Genomic DNA, 19,771 nt, shown 5'->3' with positions numbered 1-19,771 from the left:
CAGGGTGAAGCATAGCAACACCATCAATCATCACTAAAATGAGATCCCCTTCAAGGTGCAGTATACCATGGCCTTGGGGGCGTAGAATGCTAGCACCCTCAGGTGCAATAAACCAAGGCCTTCCATTATCTATAAAACATTATTGCCCTGTGGGCGTGGCAAAACTAGACCATCCATCCTTCTAGGCATGTTTTGTCCATCAATATGCAACAATCGAGGTCTATTAATACACCTCTTAACCCTGACAGGCCTAGGGATGCCCATGGGCCTATCTGCACCTAGAAGCCACTGCTCTCTATCATACATCCTTAGTTCTATGATTACCTTGAGGATAATGGAAGGGTGTAGTGTTTAATAGTCGAGCTAAGCCCAAAGGAAACAATGCAGATAAAGATGACAAGAAGAAAGAGAAGGCCTCTTTTCAAAAGTAGCTCTGATGACAGGATCTTTGGCTCTTCACTCTTGCAGCTCTCGGCTTCTTTCTCTAGTTCTTCAGCCTGGCTTCCCTGTGCTTCTTTCTCGGATGGCAAAGGAGCCGAAGGGAAAATCCTCTCCTCATCTTCTTTTCTCCGAAATTGCACTCCATCTACTATGCTCTCCTCTGCTTTGATTCATTCTTCACAAAATTCTTCTTCTTCTTCAGGAGTGTGAATTACATTGTCAGGCAAAGGGAGTAATAGGCCCTTCTTTGCCCTTCAAATCTCAATCTAATATAATCTTAACCTTGATACTGAGCACTCCCTGTCTAAGTAAAACATGGCAAATAGCAAAATCAATGTAGAGATTAACTGGGTGACCAAATGCAATCATGTACCCATCCTTAAACTTCATGGACTTAGCTCTCTGAGCTCCGAGTTTGCCACTGACAATGACATTGCAGCCCTTAGCACCACTTTCCATAATGAATCTCAAAACTCCATAGCAGGCCCTTCGAATGGCAAGACCACCCAAAAGCTTGTACCGCAACTACTCAACTTGAGCAATCGCACAAAGCCCATGGTTGTTGACCTTCTCAGCATAAAGCTCCACAGTTCCTTTAGGGAAATTGAATCTCTTCTGAACTATAGAACAACAGAATCAATATGGAGACTAACTAAGTGACCAGATGCAATCATGTACCCATCCTTAAACTTCATGGACTTAGCTCTCTGTGGTGCATAGATCGGACGCCATATGCGCGCGTAGTGAGCGTCAGAAGGTCCCCAAGAACAAAAGAACTCTAATTTTTACAAAAAACCAATGAAGAAAGCTTGCACGACATGAACAAGAGACCAATTGGGTGTAATCTCCCCCCATGCCTTGTGTGAGTGCTCCACAAAGCATGTATTTAATATATTATTCATCTTCAAGCTCAAATAATAGCCCAATTTACAAAATAGCACGCTTTAGCTTTTGAGTTTACTTTTGTGCCACTAAAGAATTAAAGCTATTGGGCACCCAAGAAGTCAGGCGATACCCAAATACAATGTCCAATACAAGTATTTAAATCGTGCGCCCATGCGCATACAAAAACAATAAATAAATATCAAATGCTTTGATAAATAAGCGCGATAAAATATAGGCGCCATGCCTAAGATATGCGCCCATAAAAAATTGATGATAATTTGAATACATGCTATCCTCCAATGCTTCCCAATGCCACCTCTTCTCGCTCTACACATCAACTGAAGCATTCACAATTGTTAGAAAAATAATACAATTAAATCGACAAAAGTGAATACCTAGCAGTCTTCAGCTACAAAAATAAATTGGTTAGAAATCAATCCTAACCTTAATTTATTACGAGTGCACACTCTAAACTTATGAACGTTTATTAATTTAAATATGTATTTTGCGGACTCAACCACTATGGAATCACCCACTTACACATTAAATTAACAAAATGCCGGAAAAGGATAGGCGTCCCCATTGACTTCTCGCACAAAGAATCCACTTTGCGTATGAGCCCCGGTAATAATAAAGTTTTATGGAATCCACCGCAAAACCTCATGGAATCCACCGTGGAATATGCCTTCTGGCATCACTCAGAGCTCAGAGTTTGCCACTGACAATGACATCGCAGCCCTTAGCACTACTTTCCATAATGAATCTCAAAACTCCATAGCAAGCCCTTCGAACGACAAGACCACCCAAAAGCTTGTAACACAATGACTCAGCTTGGGCAATCGCACAAAGCCCATGATTGTTGACCTTCTCAGCATAAAGCTCCATAGTTCCTTCAGGGAAATTGAACCTCCTCTGAACTACAAAAGTCAGTTCTCTGATTCCCCGTCCTTTCTCATCGAGAACATTCTACACAGATGATGATCTCTATGCACATGGAAGTGACATGGACCTCGACACCCGAGTATCCATCTTCTTGGGACCTTCACACCCTCAACTGGTGCATACGATAGGCCATAGTCGATAATGGAAGGTGTGTGTCACTTTGTGGAGCGATTCCCCTCTCAAGAGACGAGTCGTGCATTCTTTTCTATGTTTTCTTAACATAGTGGAATGTACTCTTGATATTGATCCCGAAGTAGCATTGGTTGCTATTCAGTGTCTTGCAAATGCATTTGGACTTGAAATCTCTGAGTTGGATGATTCAATACCAAACTTGGCTCTCCTATTCCAAGCACATGGATTTGATCCTTCAAGCCAGAATCAGAGTTCCAAAATGCTAAAGAGTGCACCATTGTCAAGAACATCACATCTGAGTTAGGTGACCTGGATACAAGGCTTCAAGAAAGAGAGGCTTAGCACATTCCACATCTCGTTGTCTGGCAACTCACGGACCAAGCGGAGACACCAGATAGCACAGGAAGTGCATATGCACGGTCACATGAGCATTTTTTATTATGTGGATGAATCATCCAAAGAAACTGAAAATGCGGCCTCAGAGAATGATAATGAGCCACTGCCACCAATTCATAGATGCTGGTGGGATGGTGTTGGTGGGACAGATTTTTGCAGTAAATTACAGAGGCGGCCCTGGGGCTTTGGCAAGATATGGGGTGGCAGTCAGGTACTCTAGATGCTCAAGATGGAGTGGACAAAGCCATGGTAGCACCCGTTTGCAAGGGAGGAGCAAGGTCTAAGAGATATGAAATGAACTTAGCTTGGTATTCCATGGAAGCTCCAAAAGGGAGCTTACAAGGAAGAAAGACAAGACCTCTTTTCAAACTCCCAAGAAAGTTACCATCTTGATAGTACTCCCTGACTCCTATTGTCTTCAATGTTGTACTTATCCATGCATACCTAAAAATTTAGGGTTTCCTGAGACTGAAGAGAGAACTAAATCTAAAAGAAGGAGAGAGAAAGGAAGGATCTAAAAACTAAGCTCTGATACCAATTGTAATGAAGGAGACCTAGGAGAGAGAAGGAGAGAAGGAAGAAACTGCAAAGAGGAGAGAGAAAGAGGAAGAAGATGAGACAATAAGAGAGAGAAAGACTATCAGAAGAGAGAGAAAGATAGGAAAAGAGAGAGAAAGAGGAGGGAAGCCATGGAAGCTAGAAGGAAGGAGAAAAGAGACTTGATTATTGATAAAATTTATGCCCTAATTGGGTCTCTCAACACCTTATATACCCCGTCAGTGTAACTGGGTATTCCCATGCTAACATGTGTCCTACCCGTCTATCCCCACTCTTTTATAGTAGGGTATTGATCCGAGAAAATAAAAAAAAAATATTTGTCTAAGACTTTGTTGATTTTTTGTACATTTGGAGGTTTGAAATAAATAAGAGGGTGGGAACAACCTCTTGGGAAATCCAAGAAATCATTGGATGGAAATATTTCATGGACCGGTTTACCAAGGGGGAGTGAAGAGTAAATATCAATGGAGGAAGGTGAAGGAAAAATGTGTAATGTAAAAAGAAAAGTCATGAAATGGATTTGGAGCCATCCAAAGTACATGTGAGGCTCATAATGTCATGGCTTGGAGCCTTATGCTAATTCAAACAAATGGGACCCTTCTTGAAAGCATTAGTGGAAGAAAAATCAGGCACATAATTTTGTGAGATTTTTTAAAAATACTTCCACTCGAATTGAAAAACACTTTTCAACATAAAAGTTGTAGTCCATGAGATGAAGTTTCAGCTGGTATTTTTTTATAATTTTTTAGAGCTAGGAGTCAAGATATATGGCCAAAATGGTTGATGCCAACTTTTCCCAACTACGATCGAGACCACCTCCCAATTTTATACACACCCACACATTCTTCCACACACTTAACACTTCCATAAAACATCATTCTTAAGACTCCCAACCCTTTCCCCTCTCTTCTCCTCTTTCTCAAGCTAATAAACCATTAGAATTCCCCTCCTAAATCACCCTCAAATCATCCTTAATTGTAGTAGTAATGTATGAATTCTCATTACTCTCTCTCCATTATTGCTAGATATCATCTTATTTTATAAAGATTCTCTATATTTTTTTATAGGAGAGCTCTTGGACTCAAGATATGGGGGGAAGAATGGAGACAACTCACCTATGATGGAACTTTATTAAGTACAAAATTGGTCAACAAAACATCTAGATGGAGCTTCCACATTGGTGGAACCGCCTTAATGCAGCTTTGAGGTGTTAATTTCTATTCTATCTTAACCTCCTCCCTAAACACCCTCAAGGCTTATATAAAGAGACCTTCTCCTTTGTAATTTGCAAGAGAGATCCAAGAGGCCTTCTTGAGCCCTATTGAGCCTTCCCCATTCTCTCTCATGAGCTTATGTAGTTCATTCCCTTACTATAGCTTATGCATGATCTATAGTGTAATAAGCCTATGCTATGGGTATCCATATTGTGTATATTGGTTATGTCTTGAGGGTTCTCCATCTCTTGTGCCCTCTTAAGTTTTATTGATTCATCTATTTTTTGTAGTACTCTCTCTCTCTCTCTCTGTCTCTTAGTTTTCCTCTCTTCTCCCTGACAAGCTCCTCTTCCTCTTGCATAGCTTCCTAGTTCGCTCTTCCATGACTAGGAGGATCCCTTACCTCATTCACTTTGTGACAGAAGGGAGTTTGGCATAGTATAGAGACTGCCATACCAAATTTCCTTCATCATGAATTGGTGCCCTCGTTGAGGACATTCTCATCCACAATTCTCTACCTCCTTATGTGGGACGATACAACACAGTGTGGTGCATCCTCTACAACAAGTGTTCCAAGTGTCTCTTCTCAAATGCCTTCACCAACTCTTTTTGAAGCTAGTTGAAGTCCATGACTCCTACAATGGTCTCCCAAGGAAGCCCAAGAAAGGAACCATGCCTACCGGATGACAGCACGTATGCATGTAAAAGTTCTTCAGCTTAGAAATTCTATTCTCTCACAACGGAAAAAATCATGTTGCCATCAATTGCTAGGTTCTCATAATTGTGATGAGTGTTTCGCAAACAAAGTGAAGGCCCTTTGGAGAGGTTCTCGTCTCCAAATCATCAAATCCCTCTCTCTCTCTGGCCTAATCCACATCAAAGGAGGATAACTATGCATGAATGGTGTGGAGTTTTGTAGAGATGCAAAGTATGGAGATTACCTTCAACTATAGCTAGCTCAAAGATTGGCTCTGGTTGAAAAGGTGGCCATTACACCTTATGAAATATATATTACCAAGGATGGACACACTAAGGAAAGAACAATCACTGGTGAGCAAATTCTCTATATAGCAAAGTTGGTGGGTTCTAGAAAAAAACACTCTTGGGAAAATCCTTTATAGTTCAAGAAAGTGCATTTCCTCTACTCCCTTAAGTAGTCTCCCCTTATGAATAATAATAATGGCCCAAATTTCTACACCTTCCACTCTGTACAAAGCATCCGAGTTTATGTATGCATCAATAGGAAGATTTTCTTCCAGTAGTGTCTTGTCATGTACTTTGGGACTGAAAGATTAAGGGAGATTCTTGTATCACCAGAACCTATAATCTTCCCAATGCTAGACTACAATGCATCCTTCAATGTACATGTCTTTATTTTATTATAATAGTTTCTCATGAATCACCATGAGTTGTATGGACCAATCCAACCTCTTGCTATGCAAACTGTCCATATTGTAGCCAGCACAAATCTTAGATTCCAAGGCATTATTAGAAGCCTACTGGGGCCTAGACATCTTGCTGAAATCAATGCATTTGTGAGCCCATTCATCCTTCCCCTCATAAAATACAACTTAAGTCTAGACATGTTCATCTTTGTGCTCTACTAAGGCAACATGGCATTTCCAAGCTTCTTTGGGCGCAATTGGAAAAATGCAGTGGATTTTTTGGACAACCTTGAGATGGCCTTCCTTGTCTTCGAGAGGGATGATGAAGCATTAAAGTTGAGGGATTTTCCTTTGGTGCTCAAGGAAGAAGCTAGAATGTGGTTCCAAACTCTAAATCTGGCCCAAAGAGTTGAATGGGAGGGATTGAAAGCAGCTTTCTTGCAAAGATTTCAGCAAACTAACTGAGCTGAAGAGTTATGGCAACAACTTTTGGCCCTCCATCAAAGTGATCCTTATGGTTATGCAACTTATGAGGAAGGGTTTTTGAAGCTTTGGGGGTAGTGGTCAGACTTAATGAATCTTGGTGAGAGAGCTCCAAACTACCTTCAAAAGGATCGATTTATTTCAGGTTTGTATCCCTTGCTCAGGGAGAAGGTAAAGGTGAAATTTTGAAACACTTTTGAAGATGATTTGAGAATCACTAGGAAAAAGAATCGAAAGATTCTCTACCAAGCCCAAGCTAGCCAAGCAGTTTTAGAAAACAACATCACAACTATGGAGGCCTCTCAAGTTCCCCCAAATGTATCTAATGCACCAGGCCTTGTTAGAGGTCAAGAAGACATGATCCAAAAGAGTAAATCATCTTACTAATCAACTAGAGGGTTTGAGAGTGAATCTCGTGCAAGGTGCAAAAAGACCTATCGAGGGGAATGGTGGGAATCAACCACAAATGCGGCAACAAGCAAGGGAAATGTTGTGTTACAATTGTGGAGAAAATTGACATGGCATGTACAATTGTCCTCACCCTAGAAAATATGATCACCCTACCAAAGGTCCTTGACAACAAGTAAGCCCTCCTTGTGCTAGGACTCAAGAGCAAGAGCAGTCACGACCTGCAATTTTACAACCACCTTATGTTCAATCTGAAACCCCTATAGTTCAACCAAATGTTTATGTCATAAAAAGAGAGGAGGTGGTCAAGGATAGAAGGCTCCAAGAAGAAATAGCGATAGGTAAGATGAAGGTAGATTTAGTAGAGAACATTCCTATCAAGCGGGTATGTGTCCAAACTGAGGCAAGAAAGAAAGCAATCAATGAGGCAAGTACATCACGGGCACCTAGCGATGAAGGGAAGAAGAGAAAGACTCGAACTAGGTCTAAATTTGATATCTTCAACTTCTCTTTGGGTTCTTGGACACAACCTTATGATCTAATAGTAGATGTGAGCTCTAAAGGGCCAAAAATTACTTGGCCACAACTACTTCATGCCTCTCCAAAGCTACGATGACAATGGTAAAAAATGGTAAGCACAAGGGCAAGGAAACGTAAAATGGTTAGTGCAATCAAGGCCTCAAAGATATAGTGCCTAATGGAGGCTCAAATCAAAGGTCAACGGATTCGAAAAACATACATCGATAGTGGAGTAGAGGTTTGTGTCATGACAGAAAAGCTTATGTATCAATTTGGCTTAGAAGTAATGGAATCCTCAACCTTTAGGGCAAAGATGGCCAACAATGATGCGGTCACATCATGTGTGGGTGTAGTGAAAGCTTTGATAGTTTCTATTTTGGGAATCACTGCAGTAGTGGATGTTTATGTGGTGCCAGTAAAGGAAAAAGGATATCCCCTCATCCTAGGGAGACCTTGGCTTATGGACATCTGAGCTAGGCAAGATTGGGCAAAAGGGGATCTGGAGTTGAGGCCACGTAAGGTGGGTGGCCACGATCAAAAGGTGGTTTAAAACTTGATGAGTGGGGATCAAGAGAACCTTGAACTAGAAACATCTGCCGATGAGTGAAGCTCAATTGGATTTTCCTCATCGGTAGAAAAGAAAGAGAGTTCAAGTGGAGAGAGTGATAGCACTCTCAAAGTTATGGGCGTCACCTTAAAGGAACCTACCTCATCAAAAGAAAACCCAAGAATCGAAGGAGAAGATGTGTGGGATGCTAGCCTAGAGAAGATGATATCTAAGGATATAAAGGATGAAGAAAGGGAGGGTCATGTGAATGTTCTGAAGACGCATGCATTATTGTTTATTTCTGATTATACTCACATTAGAGATGTCACTGCAATGAAGCATCACATCCAACTCAAAGAAGGAAGCAAACCTATAGTACAAAGATTGAGAAGACTAGGAGTTGTGCAATAGGATGCACTGTTGATGGAGGTGAAGAGACTCTTGAATGTATGATTCATATACCCAGTGGGAGATTTAGAATGGGTCTCCCCAGTAGTAGTGAGGCCAAAGAAAAATGGTAAGTGGCGAGTATGCATAGATTACAAGCCATTAATTGCTGCAATAAAGAGGGACCACTTCCCTCTCCCATTTCAGGATGAAATCTTGAATGAAGTAGCACGAGATGAGCGGTATACAGTGTGTGATGACTACTCTAGCTACTTTCAGATCCGCATTGCAGAGGAGGATCAAAAGAAGACCACTTTTATCACACCATTGGGCTGTTTTGCCTTTCTGGTCATGCCCTTTGGTATCGCAAATGCCCGAGCAACCTTTCAACAATTCATGAATATGGTCTTCCAGCCTTACTTTCGTAAGTCCATAAGGGTTTTCATAGATGACTTTTGTATTTATAGCTCAACGAACATACATCTACACAAGGTTGATGAAGGATTTACTCGCTTAGCTAGGTTGGTTGGACAACTAAATAAGGATAAATGTCACATTGGGAAAAGCAAGGTTACACTACTAGGGCAAGTAGTGTCAATCGAAGGAATTGAGGTAGATCCAAAAAAGATAGAAACATTACTATCTCTACCTTTCCTAACCTCCATCAAACAACTAGTCTCCTTATTACAAAAGCTAAGATATGTGGGAAGATTTATACACTTACTCTCTCATACAATATATCCCGTGTAGCAAACTGACACACCAAGAAACACTTGTATGGAGTGAACAAAGTGAAGGACATTTTAAGGAGATAAAGAAAATGTTGGGGTCACTTCCTATAATCCTCCAGCCTTGTTGGGAAGAAGCATTCTTTGTAAACCCTAGAGTGGGAGAAGAGGCCATTGGTGCTGCTCTCCTACAAAAAGATCCAAAAACATCCTTCATGAGGCCTATGTATTTTGCCAGCCACCTCATGAAAGCCTTAGAGAAGGCTTACACCTCCATGGAGCAACTAGTGTTGGCCCTCATGTTTGCAGTAACCAAATTTCGGCCATATTTGCTTCCAAAGAGGTTTGTGATCATCACTGTGGAGGATATGTTTCCCTATGCACTACAACATATGGAAATCTCTGACAAAATAGCAAAGTGGGTGGTCCGACTTCAAGAGTTTGATTATATAGTGCACGTTGAAAAAAAAATTCGAGCATGCCTGGTTGATATTTTGACAAACAGGTACTATGAGAAAAATCTCAGGGTGAAAAGAAAGGACCTTCCACCACCCCCATACATAAAGACTCTTGTAGATGCTTATAGCCTCTACTTTGATGGTGTATACAAGAGAACTAAGGATAAGGCAACCGCAAGCATTGTTGTTTTCTCTCCTTTAGGAGAGAAAATCTATGATGAAGGAATCATCTTGGAAGGTGTCCCCTCTAAGAATGAGGCAAAATATCAAGCTTTAATTCATGGTCTCTATTGGTGTCTTAGTAATTCAATCGAGAGGTTGAATGCTTTTGGAGACTCCATGCTATTGGTAAGGCAGATGCAAGGTACATATGCATGCAAAAATACAAACCTCTCTAGTAAAATGAGAGAGGCCAAATCTCTTATGAGAAGATGTAGGGGGGCACAAGTATCCTAAGCAATTATCTTTACCCCAAAAAGATACTATATTAGGATGATTATTCATCCTCTTGTAAGATAACTTGCGTAAGAATATGCCAATCTCATTCCGAGGAATTTGGCCATTTCCTTGTGATCAATTCACAAGATTGTGCGACTCTACTACTTGTTGCACAAGTGTCGCATCAAGCTATGGGACTATTTACCCTTTGAATGGAGTCAGGAAACAATCTGTTCATGATTACATTAGGCTGACGTTGTCAGTTCTAGGGTTCCAAGTTCCATCTTTTTTTAGCAAGAGATTCCTAGGAAAACCCTAGATGGCTTCTCGCAAGTAGATCCTACTGTCCGTACATTCCGTGAATGTGGGCAAGTATTTAAGGTTTAGGAGTTTTAGTTTTTGGCAAGACGTGCAACTAGGTAAATGTCTCCATGGGCTAACCCTAGTCAGTTCCTTGGGATATGTCGCATTGAATTAACCCTTTTCTAAACGAGTACTCTGTGGTTTTAGGTGTTTAGGCTTATGCAATTCAACCTATCAATTCTTGAATATAATTACACTTATATTTCCATAACCACATGACTTATTGTCTACGCGTAAGTCAAATCCTAACTTTTCGGTTTAAGATCAAGCATAGATTAGGTTATAGTCTAATTTCAATTAATCATTCTATAACATGCAAGCAAGATTCATGCTAAAACATGCAGTCTTCTACTACTTTCGTTTCTGAATGAATTTGTCGTATGCAGAAGTTACACACCCTTCCATTAAATTAAGTTCTTAGACCACTTGCCTAATTAAATCTTCTTCATGTAGTCCTACAATTTCCTATGATTGCTAATAACTTTCTTTAAGAATCACTCCAAAAAAATATATTCAATAATGTAATATGTGTTTTATTCCTTTCATGCTTAATCGGAGTGTACTTTCATAATTCCGTTTTGTAAATATGGACAATAATCTAAGATCAGTTCATTGAAATGCACAAAAACTACTTGCTAGGAACGCATATCAATCTTCTGCTCACTTTATTTTGTTTGTTTTATTAAAAATACTAATGACTGAATTCCTCCGTTGTGAGCTAATTTTTTCTAAATTAACTAAAGAATTTAAGACGAAAAATGCATCCTATCTCCAAAAATCATCTATGCCCAATTGAATTATAATGATGTAAAATAAAAATTAGGAAGATGAACTTGGACTTGTGGTGAGGTGTCCACGTGCATGCTAGGAGAGGATCCTCCTGCAGCTGTCAGTTGTGCTTTCTTAGAAGCCATTGCGAATTCAGCCTTTTCACCTTGGGCGCAGAGTTAGATCTTGTCCGTTTCCTTCGTACGCGAACACCCTTAGTGAATTTGCTTTAGAAGGTCTTAAAACTGGTTAGGAGAGGAAAAGTCCACAAGAAGGTTTTAAGGACTTGTGGGAAACCTTACGGGAAGGGATTTAGGTGGAATTCATGCGAAATTGGGTTGAAGAATCCCGAGGAGGAGGGAAAAACAAAGGTATGAAAGGGGCACACGAAGGGCTTTGGATTCCCGTGGGAGGGGGGTGTTTTAGTCAGCCCAAATGACCAGGGCTAGGAGGAAGCCCAAAAGAAGAATTCGTGGGGGGTTTAAAGTCTTTCGATGTTAAGGCTTCTTTAAAACCACGGAAAGGAGGCTTTTCTCGAATCACCGAGGGGGGAAAAACAAAGGGTATGAAAGGGGCTAAGAAGGAATTTTGTATGGGGGGTGAAAAGGGCTTTATTGCACCCACATGAACAAGAGCCTACAAGGGCAATTTATGGGGGGAAAGGTGTAGCATAAAGGCTTGAATAGGCCCACATGAAGGCTTTTCAAGGGAAATTTTGGGAAGGAAAGGGGCTTATAGAGGCCTTAGAAGGGAATTTGTGGGTGGTAGTCTTAAAGAGCTATAGGAAGGGGGGCTTCTTAGGAGGCCCAACCTTGGAAGCTTCCAAGGCTTCTGGATATGACAGAAGCCCACGTGGAAGGAGAAAGGGCGACTTCATGGTGAGCTGGTGAATTCGTGGTGAATGGTTGGTGGTAGGCGGAGACTGTAACGACTCCTCTTCCTCTCATGACAACCCCACAGGCTGGACTACGACAGCAGATGACGACTCCTCCCTCCACACGAGAACGAGACAGGGTCTCTCCTCCTCCTCTCCCTTCACGTCCACACTCTCTCTCTATGCAGTTCGATGGCCTCCCCTTTATGCTCTCACGGCAATGCCTCAGCCGTCCCTCCTCAAACCTGCACACCCTCAATTTATATAGGTGAGGGGAGGGGGGATCCTCCCTCCCCTGTGTTGTCAAAGAGTTTACTGTTCATAATATAAATCATGGGATTCTTATGAACACAGAAGAGCTTCATTGGAAGTTAAATAAGAAAATTTTATACAAAATTTAGACATTGTTATCCAATAACTACCTTAGTTATAGAAGTTCTTTTGTATTTAGCATATAATTTTCAGTTATACCATGTATATTTATGAAAAATAAGTCTATGGGAACCTACAACTTGGTCATCTGGAAGGAATTGACAATCTGCAGGATAAATCACATTAATTCAGGAATACAAATATGGTCAGAACCCAAGAAAGATGCCAAAAACTGCCAAAAGTCCACTAGGTCCACATGGGACCAAGAGTAACAGACTTAAGTGACCAGCAAGTGACCTAGGCTGGTCAAAAAGTGACTAGGGACTGAGCAGGGAGCAGCTCACGTTTTTCGACGCAAAATGCGGGCTGCACTGTCTGAGGCAAAATGGAGAGAGTTGGAGCTATGGTGCATGAAATGGAGCATGCAAACTAAAGATCAACAGGCCCAACTACTGAAGATGTAAACATGGTGAGAGCTCCACTTCTCTGCCTCTTTGGTCTGACAAAAATGCATGCTGAAACAGTCTATAAAAGAGGAAAATCTGAGAGAAGAGGATTCGGCCTGCTCTTATGGACGACTTCTCTCATTTTGTTTACCTTATTCTTGGTCCAATGAAGCCCGACTTGTACCCAAGTACTTGAGTGACTTTGGGGCAAGCAAAGGGCGAGGATATTGAAGACTTATGGGCTGTTATGGGATGTTATGGGCTAAAATCAGGACCACGATGGCTCATAGCAGAACCCCAAGCCCCAATCAAGGTCTATGGAACCTTTTGAGAAGTGGAAAATTGATGCCATTGGGCCTCTACCACGCACTCCATCAGAAAAAGAATATATTATCATGGGGGTAGATTACATGACTAGATGGGCAGAGGCTATGCCAACTAGAAGAATCATTGCTATGGAAGTGAGTAAATTCATCTTTGACCACATTTGTTGTAGGTTTGGTACCCCTCTTGAAATAGTATCAGATAGAGGACCAGGGTTTAGAGCTAATGTGGTAGGTGAACTCATGCAAAACCTAAATATTCAACGAGGACACTCTACTCCTTACTACCCTCAATGCAATGGATTGGTAGAGAAGGTAAATGGAATGATTTGTAAAATCATCAGCAAACAGGTACATTCAAGCCCCCCCCGATTGGGACAAGCACCTTAGTGGATCTCTATGGGCTTACAGAACCTCCTTCAAAACCATGTTAGGGTTCACACCTTTTCATCTACTTTACGGACAAGAGGCTCTTTTGCCTATTGAGGTGAAATTAGCTAGACTTCGGGTATTAGGTGGCATAGTAGGCTCTCAAAAGAAGAAGTTACATCAAAGATTATTGGACCTAGAGAGGCTACAATTGGATCGTGAAGAAGCCATCAACCACTACTCCTAGGAAGCTGAGAAGCGTAGAAAAAGTTCAACAAGAAGCTAACAGATAAAAACATCAAGGAGGGATCTTTAGTGCTTGGATATGGCAATCTCTTTGATAAAAGAAGGGATGGCAAGTTTCTCTACCGGTGGGAGGGTCCATTTTGGGTCACAAAAAAAATCAACAATGGCTCCTACAAACTTTAAAACATTGAGGGAAAAGTACACAAGACCAAGGTAAATATATGGCGCTTAAAACCCTATCACATCAGGGTGGGGTCAAGTCAAGATACCAAAGAGTGTCTAGAGGCATAAATACCTCTAGCCACATTGGGGGGGAGGTTATATGATTCGAGAAAATCACAAAAAAAATATTTCTCTAACACTTTGTTGATTTTTTGTACATTTGGAGGTTTGAAATAAAGAAGAGGGTGGGAAAAACCTCTTGGGAAATCCAAGAAATCACTCGATGGAAATATTTCATGGATTGGTTTACCAAGTGGGGGTAAAGAGTAAAGATCAATGGAGATAGGTGAAGGAAAAATGTATAATGTGAAAAGAAAATGCATGAAATGGATTTGGAGCCATCCAAAGGGCATGTGAGGCTCATAATGTCATGGCTTTGGAGCCTTATGATAATTCAAACAAATGGGACCCTTCTTGGAAGCATCAGTGGAAGAAAAATTAGGCACATGATTTTGTAAGATTTTTTAAAAATACTTCCACTCCAATCTAAAAACACTTTTCAACATGAAAGTTGTAGCGCTTGAGCTGAAGTTTTGGGTGGTATTTTTAAATAATTTGTTGGAGCTAGAAGTCGGGAGATATGGCCACAATGGGTGATGCCAACTTTTCCCAATTGCCGTGAAGACCACCTCCCAATTTTATACACACCCACACTTTCTTCCCCACACTTAACACTTTCATAAAACATCATTCATTAGACTCCTAACCCTTTCCCCTCTCTTCTCCTCTTTTTTAAGCTAATAAACCATTAGAATTCCCCCCCTAAATCACCCTCAAATCATCCTTAATTGTAGTAGTAATGTATAAATTCTCACTTCTCTCTCCATTATTGCTAGATATCATATTATTTTATAAAGACTCTCTATAATGTTTTATAGGAGAGATCTAGGACTCAAGATATGGGGGGGGAGAATGGAGACAACTCACCTATGATGAAATTTTATTAAGTACAAAATTGGTCAACAAAACATCTAGATGGAACCTCCACATTGATGGAATCGCCTTAATGTAGCTTCGGTGGTGTTAATTCCTATTCTATCTTAAAATCCTTCCTAAACACACTCAAGGCATATATAAAGAGGCATTTTCCTTTGTAATTTGCAAGAGAAAGCCAAGAGGTCTTCTTGAGCCCTATTGAGCCTTCCCCATTCTATCTCATGAGCTTATGCAATTCATTCCCTTACTATAGCTTATGCATGCTCTATAGTGTAATAAGTCCATGCTATTGGTGTCCATATTGTGTATATTTGTTATGTCTTGAGGGTTCTCCATCTCTTGTGCCCTCTTAAGTTTTATTGATTTATCTATTTTTTGTAGTACTCTCTCTCTCTCTCTCTCTCTCTCTCTCTCTCTCTCTCTCTCTCAGTTTTCCTCTCTTCTCCCTCACAAGCTCCTCTCCTCTTGCATAGTATTGTAGTTCACTCTTCCATGACTAGGTGGTGCCCTTACCAAATTCACTTTGTGGCAGAAGGGAGTTTGGCATAGTATAGAGGCTCCTGCTGAGGTCCACAATTCTCTACCTCCTTATGCGGGAACACAACACATAGTGATGGATCCTCTATAACAAGTGCTCCAAGTGGCTCTTCTCCAATGCCTTCATCAACTCTTTTTGAAGCTAGTCAAAGTCCACAACTCCCACAATGGTCTCCCAAGGAAGCCCAAGAAAGGAACTATGCCTACCAAATGACAGCACATATGCAGGTAAAAGGTGTTTGCCTTAGAAATTCTATTCTCTTACAATGAAAAAAATCATGTTGCCATCAATTGCTAGGTTCTCATAATTGTGGTGAGTGTTTTGCAAACAAAGTGAAGGCCCTTTTGGAAGATCCTCGTCTCCAAATCATCAAATTCCCCTCTCTCTGTGGCCTAATCCACATCAAAGGAGGACAACTATGCATGAGCGGTGTGGAGTTTTGTAGAGGTGCAAAGTTTGGAGACTACCTTCAACTGTTGCTAGATCGAAGATTGGGTGTGGCTGAAAAGGTGGCCATCACACCTTATGAAATATATGTCACCGAGGATGGACACACTAAGGAAAGAACAATCACTGGTGAGCGAATTCTCTCTATAGCAAAGTTGGTGGGTTCCAGAAAGAAACACTCTTGGGAAAATCCTTTATAATTCAAGAAAGTGCATTCCCTCTACTCCCTTAAGTAGTCTCCACTTATGAATAATAATAATGGCCCAAATTTCTACCCCTTCCACTCTGTACAAAACATTCGAGTTTATGTATGCATCAATAGGAAGATTTTCTTCCAGTAGTGTCTTGTCATGTACTTTGGGGCTGAAAGATTAAGGGAGATTCTTGTATCACCAGAACCTATAATCTTCCCAATGCTAGACGACAATGCATCCTTCAATGTACATGTCTTTATTTTATTATAATAGTTCCTCATGAATCACCATGAGTTGTATGGACCAATCCAACCTCTTGCTATGGAAACTGTCAATATTGTAGCTAGCACAAACCTTAGATTCCAAGGCATTATTAGAAGCATACTGGGGCCTAGATCTCTTGCTAAAATCAATGCATCTATGAATCCATTCATCCTTCCCCTCATAAAATACAACTTAAGTCTAGACGTGTCCATCTTTGTACTCTACTAAGGCAACATGGCATTTCCAAGCTTCTTTCGGCGCAATGGGGAAAATGTAGTGGATTTTTTGGACAACCTTGAGATGGCCTTCCTTGTCTCCAGGAGGGATGATGAAGTATTAAAGTTGAGGGATTTTCCTTTGGTGCTCAAGGAAGAAGCTAGAATGTGGTTCCAAACTCTAAATCCAGCCCAAAGAGCTGAATGGGAGGGATTGAAAGTAGCTTTCTTGCTGAGATTTCAGAAACTAACTCAGCTCAAGAGTTATGGCAACGACTTTTGGCCCTCCATCAAAGTGATCCTTATGGTTATGCAACTTATGAGGAAGGGTTTTTGAAGCTTTGGGGGTAGTGGTCAGACTCACTAAATCCTGGTGAGAGAGCTCCAAACTACCTTCAAAAGGATTGATTTATTTCAAGTTTGTACCCCTTGCTCAGGGAGAAAGTAAAGGTGAAATTTTGAAACACTTTTGAAGATGATTTGAGAATCACTAGGAAAAATAATCAAAAGATTCTCTACCAAGCCCAAGCTAGCCAAGCAGTTTTAGGAAACAACATCATAACTATGGAGGCCTTTCAAGTTCCCCCAAATGTATCTAATGCACCAGGCCTTGTTAGAGGTCAAGAAGACATGATCCAACAAGTAAACAATCTTACTAATCAACTAGAGGGTTTAAGAGTGAATCTCGTGCAAGGTGCAAGAAGACCTATCGAGGGGAATGGTGGGAATTGACCACAAATGTGGCGACAAGCAAGGAAAATGTTGTGTTACAACTGTGGAGAAAATGGACATGGCATGTACAATTGTCCTCACCCTAGAAAATATGATCACCCTGCCAAAGGTCCTTGACAACAAGTAAGCCCTCCTCGTGCTAGGACTCAAAAGCAAGAGCAGTCACACGAACTGCAATTTTACAACCACCTTATGTTCAATCTGAAACCCCTACTATTCAACCAGATGTTAATGTCATAAAAAGATAGGAGGTGTTCAGGGATAGAAGGCTCCAAGAAGAAATAGTGAGAGGTAAGATGAAGGTAGATGTAGTAGAGAACATTCCTATCAAGTGGGTATGTGTCCAAACTGAGGCAAGCAAGGAAGCAATCAATGAGGCAAGTACATCACGGGCACCTAGCGATGAAGGGAAGAAGAGAAAGACTCGAACTAGGTCTAAAATTGATATCTCCAACTTCCCTTTAGGTTCTCTGACACAATCTTATGATCTGATAGCAAATGTGAGCTCAGAAGGGCCAAAAATTACTTGGCCACAACTACTTCATGCCTCTCCAAATCTACAAAGACAATAGTAAAAAATGGTAAGCACAAGGGCAAGGAAAGGTAAAATGGTTAGTGCAATCATGGCATATGGCCTCAAAGATATAGTGCCTTTAGTGGAGGCTCAAGTCAAAGATCAACGGATTCAAAAAACATACATCGATAGTGGATCAGAGGTTTGTGTCATGACAGTAAATCTTATGCATCAATTAGGCTTAGAAGTAATGGAATCCTCAACCTTTAGGGCAAAGATGGCCAACAATGATGCGGTCACATCATGTGTGGGTGTAGTGAAAGCTTTGATAGTTTCTGTTTTTAGAATCACTGCAGCAGTGGATGTTTATGTGATGCCAATAAATGGAGAAGGATATCTCCTCATCCTAGGGAGACCTTGGCTTATGGACATCGGAGCTAGGCAAGATTGGGCAACAGGGGATCTGGAGTTGAGGCCATGTAAGGTGGGTGGCCACGATCAAAAGGTGGTTTAAAACTTGAAGAGTGGGCATCAAGAGAACCTTGAACTAGAAACATCTGCCAACGAGTGAAGCTCAACTGTATTTTCCTCATTGGTAGAAGAGAAAGAGAGTTCAAGTGGAGAGATTGATAGCACTCTCAAAGTTATGGGCATCACCTTAAAGGAACCTACCTCATAAGAAGAAAACCCAAGAATCCAAGGAGAAGATGTGTGGGATGCTAGCCTAAAGAAGATGATATCCAAGGATATAAAGGATGAAGAAAGGGAGGGTTATGTGAATGTTCTCAAGAAGCATGCATTATTGTTTATTTGTGATTATACTCACATTACAGGTGTCACTGCAGTGAAGCATCACATCCAACTCAAAGAAGGAAGCAAACATATAGTACAAAGATTGAGAAGATTGGGAGTTGTGCAATAGGATGCACTGTTGACGGTGGTGAAGAGATTCTTGAATGCAGAATTTATATACCCAGTCGGAGATTCAGAATGGGTCTCCCCAGTAGTAGTGAGGCCAAAGAAAAATGGTAAGTGGCGAGTATGTATAGATTACAAGCCACTAAATGATGCAACAAAGAGGGACCACTTTCCTCTCCCATTTCAGGATGAAATCTTGAATCAAGTAGCGCGACATGAGCGGTATAGAGTGTGTGATGGCTACTCTGGCTACTTCTAGATTCACATTGCAGAGAAGGATAAAAAGAAGACCACTTTCATCACACCATGGGGATGTTTTTCCTTTTGGGACATGCCCTTTGGTCTTACAAATGCCCCAAAATTCTTTCAACGATTCATGAATATGGTTTTCCAACCTTACTTTCGTAAGTTCATAAGGGTTTTCATAGATGACTTTGTATTTACAGCTCAAGGAACATACATCTAAACAAGGTTGATGAAGGATTTACTCGCTTAGCTAGGTTGGGTGGAAAACTAAATAAGAATAAATGTCACATTGGGGAAAGCAAGGTTACACTACTAGGACATGTAGTGTCAATGGAAGGAATTGAGGTAGATCCAAAAAAGGTAGAAACATTGCTATCTCTACCTTCCCCAACCTCCATCAAACAATTAGTCTCCTTCTTACAAAAGCTAAGATATTTGGGTAGATTTATACACTCTCTCTCAGGCCATATATCCTGTGCAGCTGACATGCCAAGAAACACTTGTATGGAGTGAACAAAGTGAAGGACATTTTAGGGAGATAAAGAAAATGTTGGGGTCATTTCCTATAATCCTCTAGCCTTATTGGGAAGAAATATTCTTTGTAAACCCTAGCGTGGGAGAAGACGCCATTGGTGCTACTCTCCTATAAAAAGATCCAAAAACATCCTTCAGGCCTGTGTATTTTGCCAGCTGCCTCATGAAAGCCTCAGAAAAGGCTTACACCTCCGTGGAGCAACTAGCGTTGGCCCTCATGTTTGCAATAACCAAATTTTGGCCATATTTGCTTCCAAAGAGGTTTTTGATCATCACCATGGAGGATATGTTTCCCTATGCACTACAACATATGGAAATCTCTAACAAAA

At 40.9% G+C, this 19,771-nt stretch overlaps 1 pseudogene; it reads right to left on the bottom strand.

Annotated features, from left to right (window-relative positions):
- Positions 1-611: 611 nt before the first annotated feature.
- The window catches only part of LOC148012346 (small ribosomal subunit protein uS3x pseudogene), a 161,102-nt pseudogene continuing 141,942 nt past the window's right edge, over positions 612-19,771 (bottom strand).

The sequence above is a fragment of the Lygodium microphyllum genome, chromosome 27 (assembly GCF_053477565.2).
Source record: "Lygodium microphyllum isolate KBCC chromosome 27, Lygodium_microphyllum_v1.1.10, whole genome shotgun sequence".
Classification (NCBI taxonomy): Eukaryota; Viridiplantae; Streptophyta; class Polypodiopsida; order Schizaeales; family Lygodiaceae; genus Lygodium; species Lygodium microphyllum.
The sequence above is the reverse complement of the archived record's forward strand: the minus strand, read 5'-3'. Positions and strand labels throughout refer to the sequence as shown.